The 15,971-nt window shown below is 40.0% G+C and overlaps 1 non-coding gene across 1 annotated transcript; it reads left to right on the top strand.

Moving 5' to 3' along the window:
* The first annotated feature begins 3,430 nt into the window (after window positions 1-3,430).
* On the top strand, window positions 3,431-3,541 carry LOC137741206 (small nucleolar RNA R71). Its single transcript, XR_011069236.1, has one exon. It is a non-coding gene; the product is annotated as a small nucleolar RNA R71 (small nucleolar RNA).
* The last annotated feature ends 12,430 nt before the right edge of the window (window positions 3,542-15,971 follow it).

The raw sequence follows: 15,971 nt of genomic DNA, 5'->3' as shown, positions 1-15,971 counted from the left end.
AGCATACCATGGTTCTTTTTCTTGAATAACAAGGAGTTGTTCATCAGGAAATGATTCATTTAGAGGCAAAGGTTGTCCAACTCCATGGTTTTCATTGAGCCGTGACAAATGGTCAGCCACAACATTATCACTTCCCTTCTTATCTCGAATTTCCAAGTCAAACTCTTGTAGTAAGAGTATCCATCTAATTAAGCGTGGCTTAGCATCCTTTTTTGTCATCAAGTACCTAAGGGGTGCATGATCAGAAAACACAATAACTTTAGATCCAACAAGATATGACCGAAACTTCTCTAAGGCAAAAACAATAGCAAGCAACTCCTTTTCAGTTGTGGAATAGTTAAGTTGAGCATCATTTAGAGTCCGGCTTGCATAGTAGATCACGTGTGGGAGCTTGTTCACCCTTTGCCCTAAAACTGCACCAATAGCATAGTCAGAGGCATCACACATTAATTCAAAAGGTAAAGACCAATCTGGTGCCATAATAATAGGGGTTGAGGTTAATTCATGTTTCAAAGTATTGAATGCATCCATACAAGCTTTATCAAAATGAAATACAACATCTTTAGCTAACAGATTGCATAATGGACGAGTGATCATTGAAAAGTTCTTAATGAAACGACGATAAAAACCCGCATGTCCCAAAAAACTTCTTACTCCCTTCACGGTTGTGGGAGCTGCCATATTGGTGATGATGTCAATTTTGGCTTTGTCCACCTCCATTCCTTGGCTAGAGATTACATGCCCCAACACAATTCCTTGTTTCACCATAAATTGGCACTTTTCCCAATTGAGAACCAAATTTGTTTCCTGACATCTTTGAAGTACTAAAGAGAGATGGTTAAGACATTCATCAAAAGAGGAACCAAACACTGAAAAGTCATCCATAAATACCTCAATGAATCTTTCTACCATGTCAGAAAAGATTGCCAACATGCATCTTTGGAATGTTGCTGGAGCATTGCAAAGTCCAAAAGGCATTCTCCTATATGCAAATGTGCCAAACGGGCAAGTAAAGGTAGTTTTCTCTTGATCCTCCGGAGCAATTGCAATTTGATTGTAACCTGAGTAACCATCAAGAAAACAATAGTGTGAGTAACCTGCCAATCTCTCAAGCATTTGATCTATGAAAAGCATAGGAAAGTAATCTTTTCTAGTGCTAGAATTCAACTTCCTGTAATCGGTGCAAACACGCCAACTAGTTGTGGGCTTTGTGGGCACAAGCTCTTTGTTTTCATTCTTCATCACCGTGATTCCCACCTTCTTAGGTACCACCTGAATAGCACTCACCCATTTGCTATCAGAAATGGGATATATGATCCCCACATCTAACAACTTCAACACTTCATTCCTCACAACTTCCTTCATGTGTGGATTGAGCCTCCTTTGTGGTTCACGGGTTGACTTTGCTCCTTCTTCCAAAAGAATCCTATGCATGCACATGGTAGGGCTTATTCCCTTGATATCTGCAATAGACCAACCAATAACTGATTTGAACTCTTTTAACACCCTAATTAGTTTATCTTCTTCATTTGGGGTGAGGTCAGAAGTTATGATAACTGGAAGAGTTTCAAATTCAGCTAGATATGCATACTTTAGATGTGGTGGAAGTGGTTTAAGTTCAAGTTTTGGTGCCTTAACAGTGGAAGGGGTTAAATGTGACCTCGATGGTTCTAAAGGCTCTAAAAGAGGTAAAATATTCAAAGGATACGGTGCCAATGCTTCCAAGGCAGCTACCTCTTCCATGAGTGCATCTTCTTCATCAAACTCATCTTGAGATTGACTCAAAACAGTTTGTAATGGTTCATTAGATTGTGCCTGCAAGAACTTAGAGAAAACAAGCGAATCAAGCACATCAATGGCATAACAATCAAGAGATGAAGAAGGATGTGAAAGAGACTCAAACACTTTGAATTGAACGGTCTCTCCTAGCACTGTCATAGTGAGGAGTCCATTTTGCACATCAATGATGGTCTTGGCCGTGGCCATAAACGGTCTCCCAAGCAAAATAGGCAACTCTCGGTCATGTATAGGAGCTTCTTCCATGTCCAACACTACAAAATCCGCAGGCAAGATTAGTTTATCAATTTGAACTAGAATATCCTCTACTATACCTCTTGGATATTTCACGGATCTGTCCGCAAGTTGTAATGAGATGGTGGTGGCTTTCAATTCCCCCAAACCTAGTTGAAGGTACACGGAATAAGGCATTAAGTTGATGCTAGCACCTAAGTCAAACATCGCCTTCTCTACCTTCTTGTCCCCTATGGTGATGTTGATAGAAAAACTTCCTGGATCCTTGAGCTTTGGTGGAAGTTTTCTTTGCAACACGGCACTTACATTCTCGGACACCACTACCTTCTCATGTGGTCCATACTTCCTTTTGTAGTTGTTTAACTCTTTGAAGAACTTCCCATAAGCTGGCATGTTCCTAATGACATCAAGCAAAGGTAAGTTAACATTTACCTTACTTAGAATATCAAAAATCTCCTTAAATGACTTATCCTGCTTGCTCTTGGCAAGTCTTCCAGGGAATGATATTGGTGGAGTGTAAGGTTTCTCGGCCTTGTGAAGATTTGGTGCTTCAAACGAGGGAGTAGCATGGCTTGGTTCCTCATTTGGTTTCTCATTTTCTCCTTGAGTAACCCCTGCATTCACAGGATCAGATTCATTAATAACTTCATTGCCAACTCTATTATTGATAACCTTACCACTTTTAAGTGTAGTGATTGCTTTGGCTTGCTCTTGGTTCCTTTGGAGTATCACGGGTTGGCTTGGAAACTTTCCAACCTCTCTTTGGCTCAAGGCATCTGCAATCTGCCCCAATTGTGTCTCCATTTTGGTTAGAGCCGCCGAATGTTGTTGGAGAGTGCTATTGGTGGTTTGTTGGAATTGCAAGGTATTTTGGGCTAACAATTTAACCGTATCCTCAAGAGTAGGTTTTGGTTGGAAGTTTTGGAATTGATTGTTGTTCTTCCATGAAAGATTGGGATGATCTCTCCAACTTGGGTTATATGTATTGGAATACACATCATTCCTTAGCCTTTGATTGTAAGAATTCATGAGGTTCACTTGCTCTTGGACATACTCGGGGTAAGCCTCCCTAGATGGACATTGATGAGTAAGGTGGCTTGGTATGTTGCAAATGGCACACACTTCACTTGCTTTTGGCACCATGTTGAGCACGGATTCAAGCTTCTTTTCTAGGTTAGCTACCTGCAAAGAAAGATCATGATTAGAGCTTGTTTCATATACTCCAACTCTCTTACCCCTTACATCTTTGTGTTGAGCATTAGATCCCAACATCTCATAAATGTTATATGACTCTTGAGCATTCTTTTTCTTCAAAGCTCCACCTGCTGCATTATCAACAGTTGATTGACATGTTTGGGTTAGTCCATCATAGAAAATTTGCATTTGTAAGTGAAGAGGTAACCCATGGTGTGGACATTGCAACAAAAGGCCTTTAAAGCGCTCCCAACACTCATTGAAAGGTTCTCCATCATCTTGTTTGAAGTTGAAGATTTGTCCCCTTAATGTGGCTGTCTTTTGAGTGGAAAAGAACTTTTCCAAAAACTTCTTAGCCACGGCATCCCATGTGGTGAGTGAACCAGGTACTAGAGTCATTAACCAACCCTTGGCCCTATCTTTCAAGGTGTAAGGGAACACTCTCATCCTCAGATTTGCTTCACTTACTCCCTGTAAAGGTAACCCACTCATAACATTGTAAAATTCTTTAATATGAGCTAAAGGATCTTCATTAAGTAACCCATAAAAAGAAGGAAACATATGGAAATGTGAAGATTTAAGATCATAGTTTCTAGCTTCTGTGGGCAGCAAGATGCATGAAGGTGAATTTGGTATGATTGGTTGAGCAAAATCCTCCAAAGCTCGAAGATCATCTTGGTTGCCCGCCATCTCTTCTTCTCTTTCCCAATTAAAGTGCTCAGATCCTTCACTTATTGGACTAGACGGTTTCCCTTCCTCTTCTTCACGGACAATGGAGGAACTTGTTGGCACAAAGCTTTCCAAAGTGTTGCCCTTTAACCGTTCAATTCTTTGGCCTAATTCAGCAAGTCTATTTGACATATACTACCTGAAACAAGATAAAACAAGTTTGAATAAAAATCAGAAATCTACTTAAAATCAAAAGAACAAGGTTTAATATCAAAACAAGCAATTATAAGGGACTGAAATCAGTCCCCGGCAACGGCGCCATTTTGATTGATGTTTTCCTTCTTCATGCTAGAATATGTTTAGTATAATGGCACAAGTAAGGGTGTCGAATCCACAGGGACTAATTGGACCTATATAATCACTTGTTTTGCAAGAACTCTTTACTAGAGAAATAAAACTAATCAATGTAGGCAGATTTGTTGTTGTACATTGAAAGCATAAGGAAATGAAGTAAACACAAAATGAATGAATCAACAGCTAATAAAATGAGATAGTACCAATGGAGATGAAACTAGGGATTCGATTTTACCATTGTTAACCCAAGGCCATGCTTGTTGAATCAGATTATACTCATCCATCTACCTATTTCTTGAGTTTGTTTCACTTAGATATGATCAACCATATGATGTGTGGATTTGATCAAATGTCTCTAATCATGAGCCTAATTGTGATGTGCAACTTTGGTTCCTAATCAAGAATATGTAGTGCACAAGAAACTTTCACAAAACCAAAGGGAACACTCGGCAGGATGTTTGCAAAACATTCCCTTCATTCATTCATATATCCACCAAGATTATGCATGATGTGTGCTTTAATCTTGGCTAAACAACCTGTGGTTAATTCAAATGATGATCAAGCATTAAAATCAACACACTAAGTCACAATTAAATCGGAGAATGAAACAAGAAATAGATAGATTAAATGAGAATTCTGAATTAACTACATGGCAATCTTGCAAGGCTACATCGAATCCCTAGAGAGAGATTAGTTACACTTCATGTTTACAAAAGGTTTGACATAAAAATATATAACATGAGTGAACATAGGATTAAGAAGAAAGAACCCTTGAAGCAAAACTGATGTCGAAATCCCTTAAGAGTTGCCTTCGGTGTTGGTGCTCCAAGTGTGTTGTAAATGAAGGTGGAGCGGCTAAGGTTGAATGGTTTCTGCGAATGGGAGAGTGTATGGAATGGAATGAAGCCGAGAAGAGATTGTGTAGAAATGGAAGGGGATTTGCGGCAAAAGGGGAAGATTGGATGTGTTTGTGGTGTCTTGTGTATGAAAATGAGATGTGATTTTTGTGTATGAATGCATGGGTTTTTATAGGGGGAATGGGAGAATAAGTGGGTGATTGTTTAAGAGTGAATGTGGTTGTTATGATTGAGAGTGCATGTGGATGAAATAATGATGGAAAAAGAGCTAGGTTGTTGGTGGAAAGGTAAGGGAAGTGCACGGCATTGAGTTGTTGTTGGTGTGTGAATGCATGTGTTGAATGATTAGAATGCATGTGGGTGAATATGTGGCTGAAATGATGAAGTAGGAAGGTGGAAATGCATGTGTTGAATTGGTGGTGCAATGATGAAAGAGTAAGTGCATGTGTGTGTGAATGGTGGTAGCTAGGGTGAATTATGATGAATGCATGTGGAATAAAGATGGAGAAGATGGTGTAATGATGAAGTGGAATGGCTAAAAATGAAAGGGGGAGTGCAAGGCACGGCAATGGGTGTTTCTTGATGGTTTTGAGGTTGTGATGCATGTGAATGCATGTGGCTAAGGGTTGTTGATTGGGCTAGAGGTTTTGCATGGCTCAAAGGATTGTTTGATTGGGCTAGGCCCTTTGTTTTATGTCCAAAGTGCATACAAGGCTTTAAAATTCGTCCAACACTTTGGCTCCAAGCATATGCTATCCATTCCAAGCCCAATTTTGCTCCAAAATGCATCTTTTTGTTTCCTTAGCCATATGAACCTAAAAACACACGAAAATGGCTTAAACTACTAAAACAACTATGAATTAACAACATAGATGCACGAAAACAAGCTAAGTAAGTCGCCTAAATATGCTCCTATCAAGAACAACAGAGCAAAAATGATGATTTGCATTGACTATGACAATGAAGGCACAATAACAGTAGTAACTGTTGACTTTGTATGGATTTCCTTTTATTCCGGAATTTCTATAATCTTGGGTTTCCTAGTTTAGGAGATATTGTTTGTAATTATTCTTTCCCTATTACAGTAGGATTGTACATGAATATATATACCTCAGAGTGAGAAGAATACAATACACATTTAAAGGATTCTACACCAGAGCCAGGCCGTAAAAAAAGGAAGGAAAACTTCAAACCCTAACTGGGTTCGTGTTACCGTGCCATGCCCAACACCTCTGCTACGTCTCCGTCTGCAACGAACATTGAGCAACTTGACGTCGTTGCTGTTCCCCGTTTATGCCCAAACCACAACAAGCGACGTGTGTTGTTGCTGCTCAAGAACATTTCCAGGTTCGTAGGGTGCTACCAGATTTTGCCAAATTGCGTCGACCTTTTTTCGAACCCCTGCCTTTGTCCCGGCACAGATTGTCATTCGTAGTGAAAGATATCTATCGAGGATAGCAAGGTGATTCCATTACTGTTCCGGTTATGGTCCAATCCTGATAATTCCAATGAGAAGGACTATGATCTATGGGCTCGTCTCATCCAAATTCTTATTCTTGGAAGGAAGAAGATCCCAAATATGATGATTGGTTCTTTGACGATCAGAGAGTTAAGAGTTGGCTCTTATCAACAATGAAGCTGGAGATTATGAAACGGTACATTTGGCTGTCAACTTCGAAAGAAATTTGGGATTCTCTGAAGACTGCCTATTTTGATGAGAACGATGAGGCTAAAATTTATTCCTTGAACTAAAAAGCATCACGTCTTCGGCAGAATGGACTGTCTTTGGCTATCTATTTTGGGGAGCTAACACAAATTTTCCAAGAATTGGTCACTTTAACAAAGTGGCCATGGAGTGTGAAAACAATATCATGATTGTTCACAAAAGTACTGAGTGATAGAGGGTGCATTTGTTTCTTGGTGGGCTAGATGATGTATTTGATCACGTCCGCAGAGAAGTGTTACACAAAGATCCACCACTAGGACTATAGGCAGTGTATGCATATGTCCGTCATGAAGCTGATCGCAAGGAAGCCATGAAGATGGAAGGACACAACATCAAACCTGTAACAATGGCAAGTGAGTCTCAAGCCCATTTCACTTGTGCTAACCAAGGTGGTTGCGAGAGTAGGTTCGGCTAGCCATGGATTGACCAGACTAGCCGGGATCGCCCTTTAGGTAAATTTCTACACTGCGGCATGAGTGAACACTCCAAAAGCCGATACTTTGAGCTGATTGGGTATCCTGAGAATTGGGATGAGAGACGTGACCCTTGGTTCAATAAACGGCGAGCCTCTGTTATCTGGATATAACACTATTGTCTTGGAGATGCTTCGTTTGATTATTTTCATAATTATTCCCTAGTTTGTTTGTGAAAAGTGATGTTTCTTAGTTTAAGTGTGATGTGTGTGAAATGGCTAAAAGCCATCGAACTTCTTTTCCTCCAAGTTTGAATAAGAGTTATGTGACTTTTATGATTTTGCACTCTAATGTTTAGGGTCCCTCGAAAATTGCCTCTCTTGGTGGAGCTCACTAGTTTCTCACTTTTATTGATGATTGTATGAGAATGACTTGGGTGACATTGTGAAAATCAAAAAGTAATGTTAGTTTGGCCTTTCAAAAGTTTCACAATATGGTTTCCGTGCAATACAATATGAATATCAGGTTCTTTGAAGTGATAATGGAGGCAAGTATATTATTACAGAACTTCACTATTTCCTTGATATGCATGGGATTGTTCATCAAACCATATGTCCAAACACTCATCAGCAAAATGGGATGGCTGAACGGAAGAATTGACAATTGTTAGAAGTGGTTCGTGTTTCTCTTCTTGAGGCACGCCTTCCTCTACATTATTGGGGCAAAGCACTCACATCTGCGGCTTATCCCATCATCATTTCCTCTCTCCCACTCTTGACTTTTAGACACCTTTTTAGACCCTTATGTCTCTGACTAGCTACCCTCTGGTTCCTAACCTTGCCTCAGAGGTCCTTGGAGGCATTGCCTTTGTCCATGTGCCCTTTGCATAATTGCACACTAAACTTGAACCTCGAGCCCTTCGTTGTGTGTTTTTAGGATATGCTACTCCTTAAAAGGGCTATCGCTGCTATCATCTCTCCACCAAGAAAGTGTTCATTACTACCTATGTTACTTTCCATGACAAAGAAATATTTTTTGGTCATTCTAAGTCCTTACTTTAGGGGGAGATTCAAGGTAATGAAGTTCGAATGTTTAAGTATCAAACCAAGCAGCAGGTCATTGAACAGCAGCCCACTACCAAGCAGTGAGCCACTGTACAGCAAACCACCGCACAGCAGCCTACTGCTGAGTAGCAAGCCGCTGAACAACAACCCATTACCGAGGAACAGATAAATGCCAAGCAGCAAGCTTTTGCTGAGACCTAGACATGAGAGACCGCAGTCAATCATCCCGAGATGTTTGAGGATGGCAACCAGTGGCAGTTCAATGCCGAGCAACCTATGGTTTTAGAAGAAGCCGTACATGATGACTCGTCTATCAGTGATATACATAACCAATCGTCTTTTACATTGGATGAACCACCACTTTGTCGTCTCCCAGAGCGGATTAACCGAGGTATTCCTAAACCTACTTACAAAGCGGACCCTAAGTGTAAAACTAAATATTTAGTGAGTGAATCAACCTAGGACTCGAAAGTGAGGTATCCATTAAACAATTATGTTTCCACCTGTCACCTATCTGAATCAAACAAGTCAATCGTATGTCAATTATCTACTCTATGTATTCCTAACAGTGTGCAGGAAGCCTTAGCCGATCCTAAATGGAAGGAAGCAATGAACGAAGAACTAAGATTGTTGAAGAAGAATGCTACTTGGGAACTATCAGACTTGCCAGCAGGCAAGAAACCTGTGGGATGTAAATGGGTGTATACTGTCAAGTATAAAGCAGATTGAATGGTTGATTGTTTCAAAGCTAGATTAGTGGTAAAGGGATATACTAAAAAAATATGGCATAAACTACACAGACACCATCACACCGATGACTAAGATCAATAACGTTCGTGTTCTACTTTCCCTGGTAGCTAATTTGGATATGCCATTGCAACAATTCAATGTAAAAAAGGCATTCCTACATGGAGACTTAACTAAAGGAATTTATATGGATGTTCCATCGGGATGTAACGGTACGGACATACAGAACGGAAAATGTGTAAGTTAGGAAGTCTTTGAACGAGTTGAAGCAATCTCCAAGAGTTTGGATTTGTAGGTTTGCTAAGTCAATGAAGGCATTTGGGTATTGACAGAGCAATTGGAATCATACGTTGTTCTTGAAATGCAAGAATGAAAAGATTGCAGCACTCATCGGATATGTGGATGATATGGTCGTTACAAGTAATGACCCCGTTAAGCAATCGGCACTAAAGAAGTATTTGTCTACGGAGTTCGAAATGAAAGATCTTGGGCCGTAGGTATTTTCTAGGGATCGAGGTATCGAGGTGCAAGTCCGAAATATTTTTGTCCTAAAGGAAATATATTATTGATTTGTTCAAAAAGACTGGGATGTTAGCATGCAAGCGTGTCACTACTCTGTTGGGCGAAGGAATGAAGTTAGTATAGATCCGAATCAAGTACCAGTAGATAAAAGAAGACATTAGAGGTTGGCAGGAAGATTAATATATTTGACCCATACAAGATCGGATTTTGCTCATACGTTGAGCATGGTCAGTTAGTATATGCATGATCATAGAGAACAACATATAAATGCGGTTATGAGGATATTGCTACTTGAAAGGAAGTCCAGGAAAATGAATTTTGTTTAGAAAGAATGAGAATTTCAAAATTGAAGGATATACCAATGCTGACTGGGCATGTTCGATAGATGACTTACGTTCACCATTCGGATACTTTACCTTTGTTGGCGGCAATCTAGTGACGTGGAGAAGTAAAAAGCAAAATGTAGTAGCACAGTCAAGTGCAGAAGCTAAGTATAGAGGCATGACCCTTGGTATTTGTGAACTTTTGTGCCTTAAATTTCTATTCGAAGATTTGGGGGTCAAACATAGTTAGCCAATGAAGTTATTCTGTGACAACAAAGCTGCGCAGGATTTTGTTTATAATCTGGTACAACATGATAGGACTAAGCATGTGGAAGTTGACCGGTTCTTCATTAAGGAAAAGTTGGAAGGGAAAGTAAATGAAGTTTCCCCAATCAAGACCGAGGACCAAGTGGCAGACATACTCACTAAGGCCGGCTCCAGTGAAAAATTCTCAAAGTTTTTGGATAAGTTGGGGCATGTGTGACATATATGCACCAACTTGAGGGGGAGTGTTGACTTTGTATAGAATTCCCTTTATTCCAGGATTCCTATAATCTTGGTTTTCTTATTTTAGGAGATATTGTTTGTAATTATTCTTTCGCTATTACAGTAGGATTACATGATTATGTACCTTAGAATGAGAAGAATACAATACAAATTCAAAGCATTCTCTTCTATAATTGTGTAACCAGAAGCTCACTAAGCAAATCCTAACACACTTTAGATCCCTGTTGTTAATGACAGCTTGAGCTATTCGGTTTGGGAATACGAAAGTTTGTGGCGGAATCGTACATAGAAGCAATGGCTGATGTGTTGAGTCTTGTAACAAATACAAAACTACTTGAGGCTGGTGTTTCTACCAGAGTTTCGAAATGCAAGAAAAGAATATGTAATGGGATAACTTCATTCTGTTGAGCCCCCAGAGTACATTATAGCCCCTAATGTTTCTGCTTAAACATCTCTCAAGAGATTAGACTCTTGGATTTTAATTTTAGCTGTTTTGTATTCATATAGACAACTAATTAAATTGATATGTGTCTTGATCGTTATCAGTATGTTCTAATCCCAACTCGTTACTCTGACTTGAAACTATGTTTATTTTCTTAATTAGCAAATTAAAATAAAACAAATTACAATATTGGATTGGATTTTAAGCCAAACCTTTTATTTTTAACAAAAAAAATGCATATTTCTTTGTTTTCTCGCTGTTTGTTTGGTTTTTATTTTTATTTTTTTGGGTTAAAGAATGGAGAAGGTCATGACATAAAAGGGCCATAAAGTGATTTCCAGACATCTATAATCAGGGAGAGAACCAGACTTTCTTAAGTTTCAAGTAGACGGACCGAGGGCCCACTCTAACAACATCGATACTGTCCCTACTTGGCCACCTGCTTAATCCGTTAGTTGTGGGGTTTTATCACAAAAGGTCTCGATGTTAGTTAGAGTGGGGTAATTCTATTTAAGGAGCTTGTTCTCAAGCTTTCTGGCCAATGTGGGACAGAGGAATTCTAACATTCCCCTGCATGTGAGACCCCATTTTATGGGTCACACGTGGAGTTCCACACATTGCCAACCACATGAAGCCAAGCTGAGGCTCACCCATTCGCGCGGGGCCAATGGGGACCAACCCATTCACATGGCATCTCTTTGCCTACATGGAGCCAAGTTGGGGCTCACGCATTTGCGTGGGGTTAAAGGGGACCCACCTGTTCACGTGGATGTACGGGCCCGTCCCTTAGCTCTGATACCATCTTAAGTTTCAGGTAGACGGGCTGAGGGCCTACTCCAATAACATCGATACTGTCCCCACGTGGCCACCTGCTCAATCCGTCAGGTGTGGGGTTTTATCACAAAAGGCCTCGGTGTTAGTTAGAGTGGGGTAATTCTATTTAAAGAACTTATTCTCAAGGCTTCTGGTCGATGTAGGATAGAGGAATTCTAACAGACTTAACTACCAGCCTCCAAACTCGTTCTTTCCCACCCAGTGCCAATATTTCTTTCATTTTTCTTCTCCCTGCGACTTGGTTGTGCACATTAGCATCTGCCACTGCTGCCAACAGCGCTGGTGTGGTGTGTACCTCTACTTCTTCCTCTTCCTCTACCATCCCCCTGGGCTGAAAAAATGGGAAGAGATCGCCATCCTCCGAAGACGTTGAGAAGGGGTGTCGAAAGGGCCAAAAGTCTCGACATTCCATCCCCCCACCCCATTTGTGCCCCCCACCACCAAAGCCATGGGTGCCGTGGCTCATGAGACTTTTTTTTTTCGCCAATGTAGCCATGTTCGTGTACACGATGTACGTAAATAACCGTCCAACCACAGAGGAAAAGTGTATTGTTCCTTTTTTGAAGAGGTTCTCTTTCCAACCCTGGAAAGAAAGCCCTCTCTTTGGCCCTGCCACCCTCACGTAGAAATCTCCTCCTCTATCTCCCAATGATTTCTATTTTTGGTGTATTTTTTCTTCCTTCTGCTATCTTGCATAATAAACTGATTCCGTTAACATTTTTCATAATACATTCTAAGAAGGCTAATCTTCTGCAGGCGAGATGGTTTTGGATTAGAAAAACAAAAGCCAAATACGGAATTTGATTATGACTAAAACATTATTAATTTGAACAAAGCACATATCTTCAATACTTTGTTTTGTTCTGTATAGCAGATACTTTGCTCTCATGTCTTGCTTAAGTACCAATTGATATTATTCCTGTGCCTTGCTTAAGTATCCAACATGCTGCTTGGGAAAGTTATCAAGTCACATGGACTTCTTTAGCATCCATCCAAGCGCATCTAAAAGCGTTGGCGCGAGAACAAGAACAGTTGGAAGTTGAAGCATCACGACTTCAGGGTGTTCTCTCGGACCAAGAAGCTACATTTTCTGAGCATCAATAGGAGATTTCACCCCTAGAGCAAAAGAAAGGCATGGTTATGGAGTTGCCCATCTTGTCTCCCACTAATGTGGAGACTTTGAAGACTTTGGAAGGCTTGCTTAAATATCGTCATTGTAGTTTTAGGGACATAGCTTTCAAGTAGTGTCTTCCATTCTTTGTACTTTTCCTTTTTTTTTTTTTTGGTAATAAGACTTTGGAGCTGACTTCTTCCTTTAAAGAAATAAAGTATTCACATTTTTAATTTGGCTCCTTATTGTTCAAAGTGTTTGCATTTTTTTTTGTTGGTGATGTGACTGTACTTGATGTTTTGAAGTTTCAAGTTGCCTATGTACCTTCAGTTGAGGAGGGATCAAGTCATGATGTAGTTCAAAGGAAATAATGGATTGTTTTTTTTTTTATGGTTTTGGCGATTTTGACGGTGATTTTTCTGTATATAGTTTATGCTCTTGCGGGCCAGGAGCGTTAGGTGTTGCCTTTTAAGCTTGCACGAACAAAGAGCATTGAGAGTTGCATTTTAAGCTTATGCGAACAAGGAGCATTGTTACCGTGTACAGTTTAGGCTCATGCAGGCGAAAAGTTTTATGTCGTGTGCAATTTAGGCTCACGCAGGCGAGGAGCATTTAGTGCCGTGTTGCAGTTTCAGCTCGCACATGCAATGAGCTTTTGTTGTCAGCTTTTAGCCTCGTGTGGACGATGAGCTTTGTGCTGTGTATGGTTTAGGCTCATGCAGGCAAGAAGCATTGCTTGTTTGGTTTAGGGGTAGTAACGCTTTAAGAATGTGCCATTGAAGGGGCCGATCTTTGAGCTGTCTTCAGCCATGATTAAGTAGGCGCCATTAGTGTAGACCTCTTGTATTACGTAAGGTCTATCCCACTTTAATGTGAACTTGCTTTTTGTTTTGTGAGTTGTGATGATGGGCCTTCTTAATGCTATAAGATCTCTACTTTGGAAAAACCTTTGGTGGACCTTCTTGTTGAATGCCTTGGACATTCGTGCTTAGTAGCATTCCAAGTGTTCTTGAGCTTCGAGCCTCTTTTCATCGAGTGCTTCCAACTCCTGAAGTTGTAGCTTTGCATTTTCCTCTTTAGTCAAGCCTTCTTGTATAACCATATACGAGTGAATAAAGAGTAGCGTAGGTAGGAGTCCTATGTGTAGTCATATATGCCTAAAGTGTTTTGCTTATTCTTTTGTGCCAGTCTCTTTTTGTTCAACCGATTACCTTTTTTAGGAACTTGCACAGTGTTTGTTGCATGCTTGTACAAGACCGTTGGCCGAAGCATAACACATAGAAGACTTGTGATGCTTGAACTAGTATTTCTCGCAGAGCTTGTCCATGAGTCGGGTGGAGAACTATTTTCCATTGCCGGTGATGATGTAGCAAGGCATACCATATTAGTGGATGATATGCTTCTTGATGAAACAAACAACAGTTTCCTTCTTGACTTCCCTTAAGGGTATGGCTTCACCACACTTAGAGAAGTAGTCTGCTGCGGCTAAGATGTAGGTTTCTTTTGCAGATGACTTTGGTGTGATTGGTCCTACGACATCCAATCCCCATCCATGAAATGGCCATGAAGTAACTATAGGGTGTAATGGTTCAGGCAGTTAATGTATTAAGTTGGCATGGAATTGGCAGGCTTGGCACCTTTTTGGGCTATTCCAGACAATCCTTCACTATGCTTGGCCAATAGTAACCCATTATTTTGAGCTGGAAGTGTAGCCTTGGTCTAGACTGATGTGCCCGCATATGCCTGAGTATGCTTCTTCTATGGTTTGATTGGCTTCTTTCTCACCTAGGCATCTTAGAAATACTCATTCAAAAGTATGTCGGTAAAGTGTTGACGTATTTCAGAGCGGTGTCTAGGATCGTCCTGAAGCTTTCCATGCTCCAAGTTGTCAATCAGCAACTGTTACCACGCTTTAATGTTGACTGGGTGTACTGAGATGGTGTTTGTCTCATCTAGTAGCATTTTAGTGACGAGTGAGATCACCCATCTTTGGCAAACTGGTATGTCTGTATCTTCGTCTTTTCCTAATGTCATACTTAAGGCTAAGTTAGCGAGAGCGTCTGCCATTTGATTTTCTTTTTTTGGCACATGTTCTAGCATCAGGGCCTTGAACTTTTGTAGCAGTTGAGTTGCTAGCTGGAAGTGGGGGAAGGATTTTCGTGGGAATCTAGGGGGATGGATGATTTATGTGCCAAAGAAAAGAATAGGGCACGAAAAAAAAAAAAAAAAAAAAAACGTGAAAAAGAAGGAAAAGAAAGAAAAAGGAGTTGAAAATAAGTGAGAATGAACTCACAAGTGTTGATTGTTGAAGAAAGGGTCCAAAAGTTTGAATTTGACCCTGAGTTTTGTGTGAAGTTTCCCTTGGTGTTCAAAGTTGATTTCTGCATTCAAAAGTGAATTCTAAGTGTTTATTTCATTACTTTGCTTACTATTGCTTTAAGAACTTTTGTTTATCCTTACCTTTCTTTGTTAGCCAATACCTTAGCCCCATTACAACCCTTTGACTTCGATCTTGATTGTTATGTGTTTCAATATGTGGAGTTTAAAATTGGTTTGAGCATATGGTATCCCTGGTTCTCGCGTCTAAGTAGTGGCATTCCATTCATGAGATCATATACAAGTTAATAATTCCGGAAATTGCCTTCTTTGTTATGACATATGTGAGTATTAGTTTACATATTTACGTCAATCTTCTTACATATACCTAGTGTAGGGAGTGTAGTCAGAAAATCTGTGTGAAAATAGAGAGTATATCTTGTGAGGAATTGGGGGATTCTCTAAGGCATGTTACTATATTCAAAATCATGTTTTAATTGATTAAATGGGAGCTAGTGTGTGGTAACTATGGTTAAGTATATGCTCGAGGGTAGGGATAACTAAAATCTATGTATGTGGTGTTCTTTAATGTGTGATGTTCATTGGAAATCCCTGAGGCACATGTTGGAAGGTCTAGATTGTGTTTTGTTTATTTCGTTTTGCTCGAGGACTAGCAAAAGCTAAGTGTGGGGGAATTTGATAGGAGCATATTTATGCTACTTAGTTATGTTGTTTCCTTGCATTTAGTTACTTAATTACTATCTATTTTAGTCTTTTAAGCTATTTTCGTATGTTTTTAGGTCCTAATGGCAAAAGGAGCTAGAAAGTGCATTTTGAGGCTATTTGGAGCAGTTTTGGGCA

Source organism: Pyrus communis, chromosome 7 (genome assembly GCF_963583255.1).
Source record: "Pyrus communis chromosome 7, drPyrComm1.1, whole genome shotgun sequence".
Lineage (NCBI taxonomy): Eukaryota > Viridiplantae > Streptophyta > Magnoliopsida > Rosales > Rosaceae > Pyrus > Pyrus communis.
The sequence above is the reverse complement of the archived record's forward strand: the minus strand, read 5'-3'. Positions and strand labels throughout refer to the sequence as shown.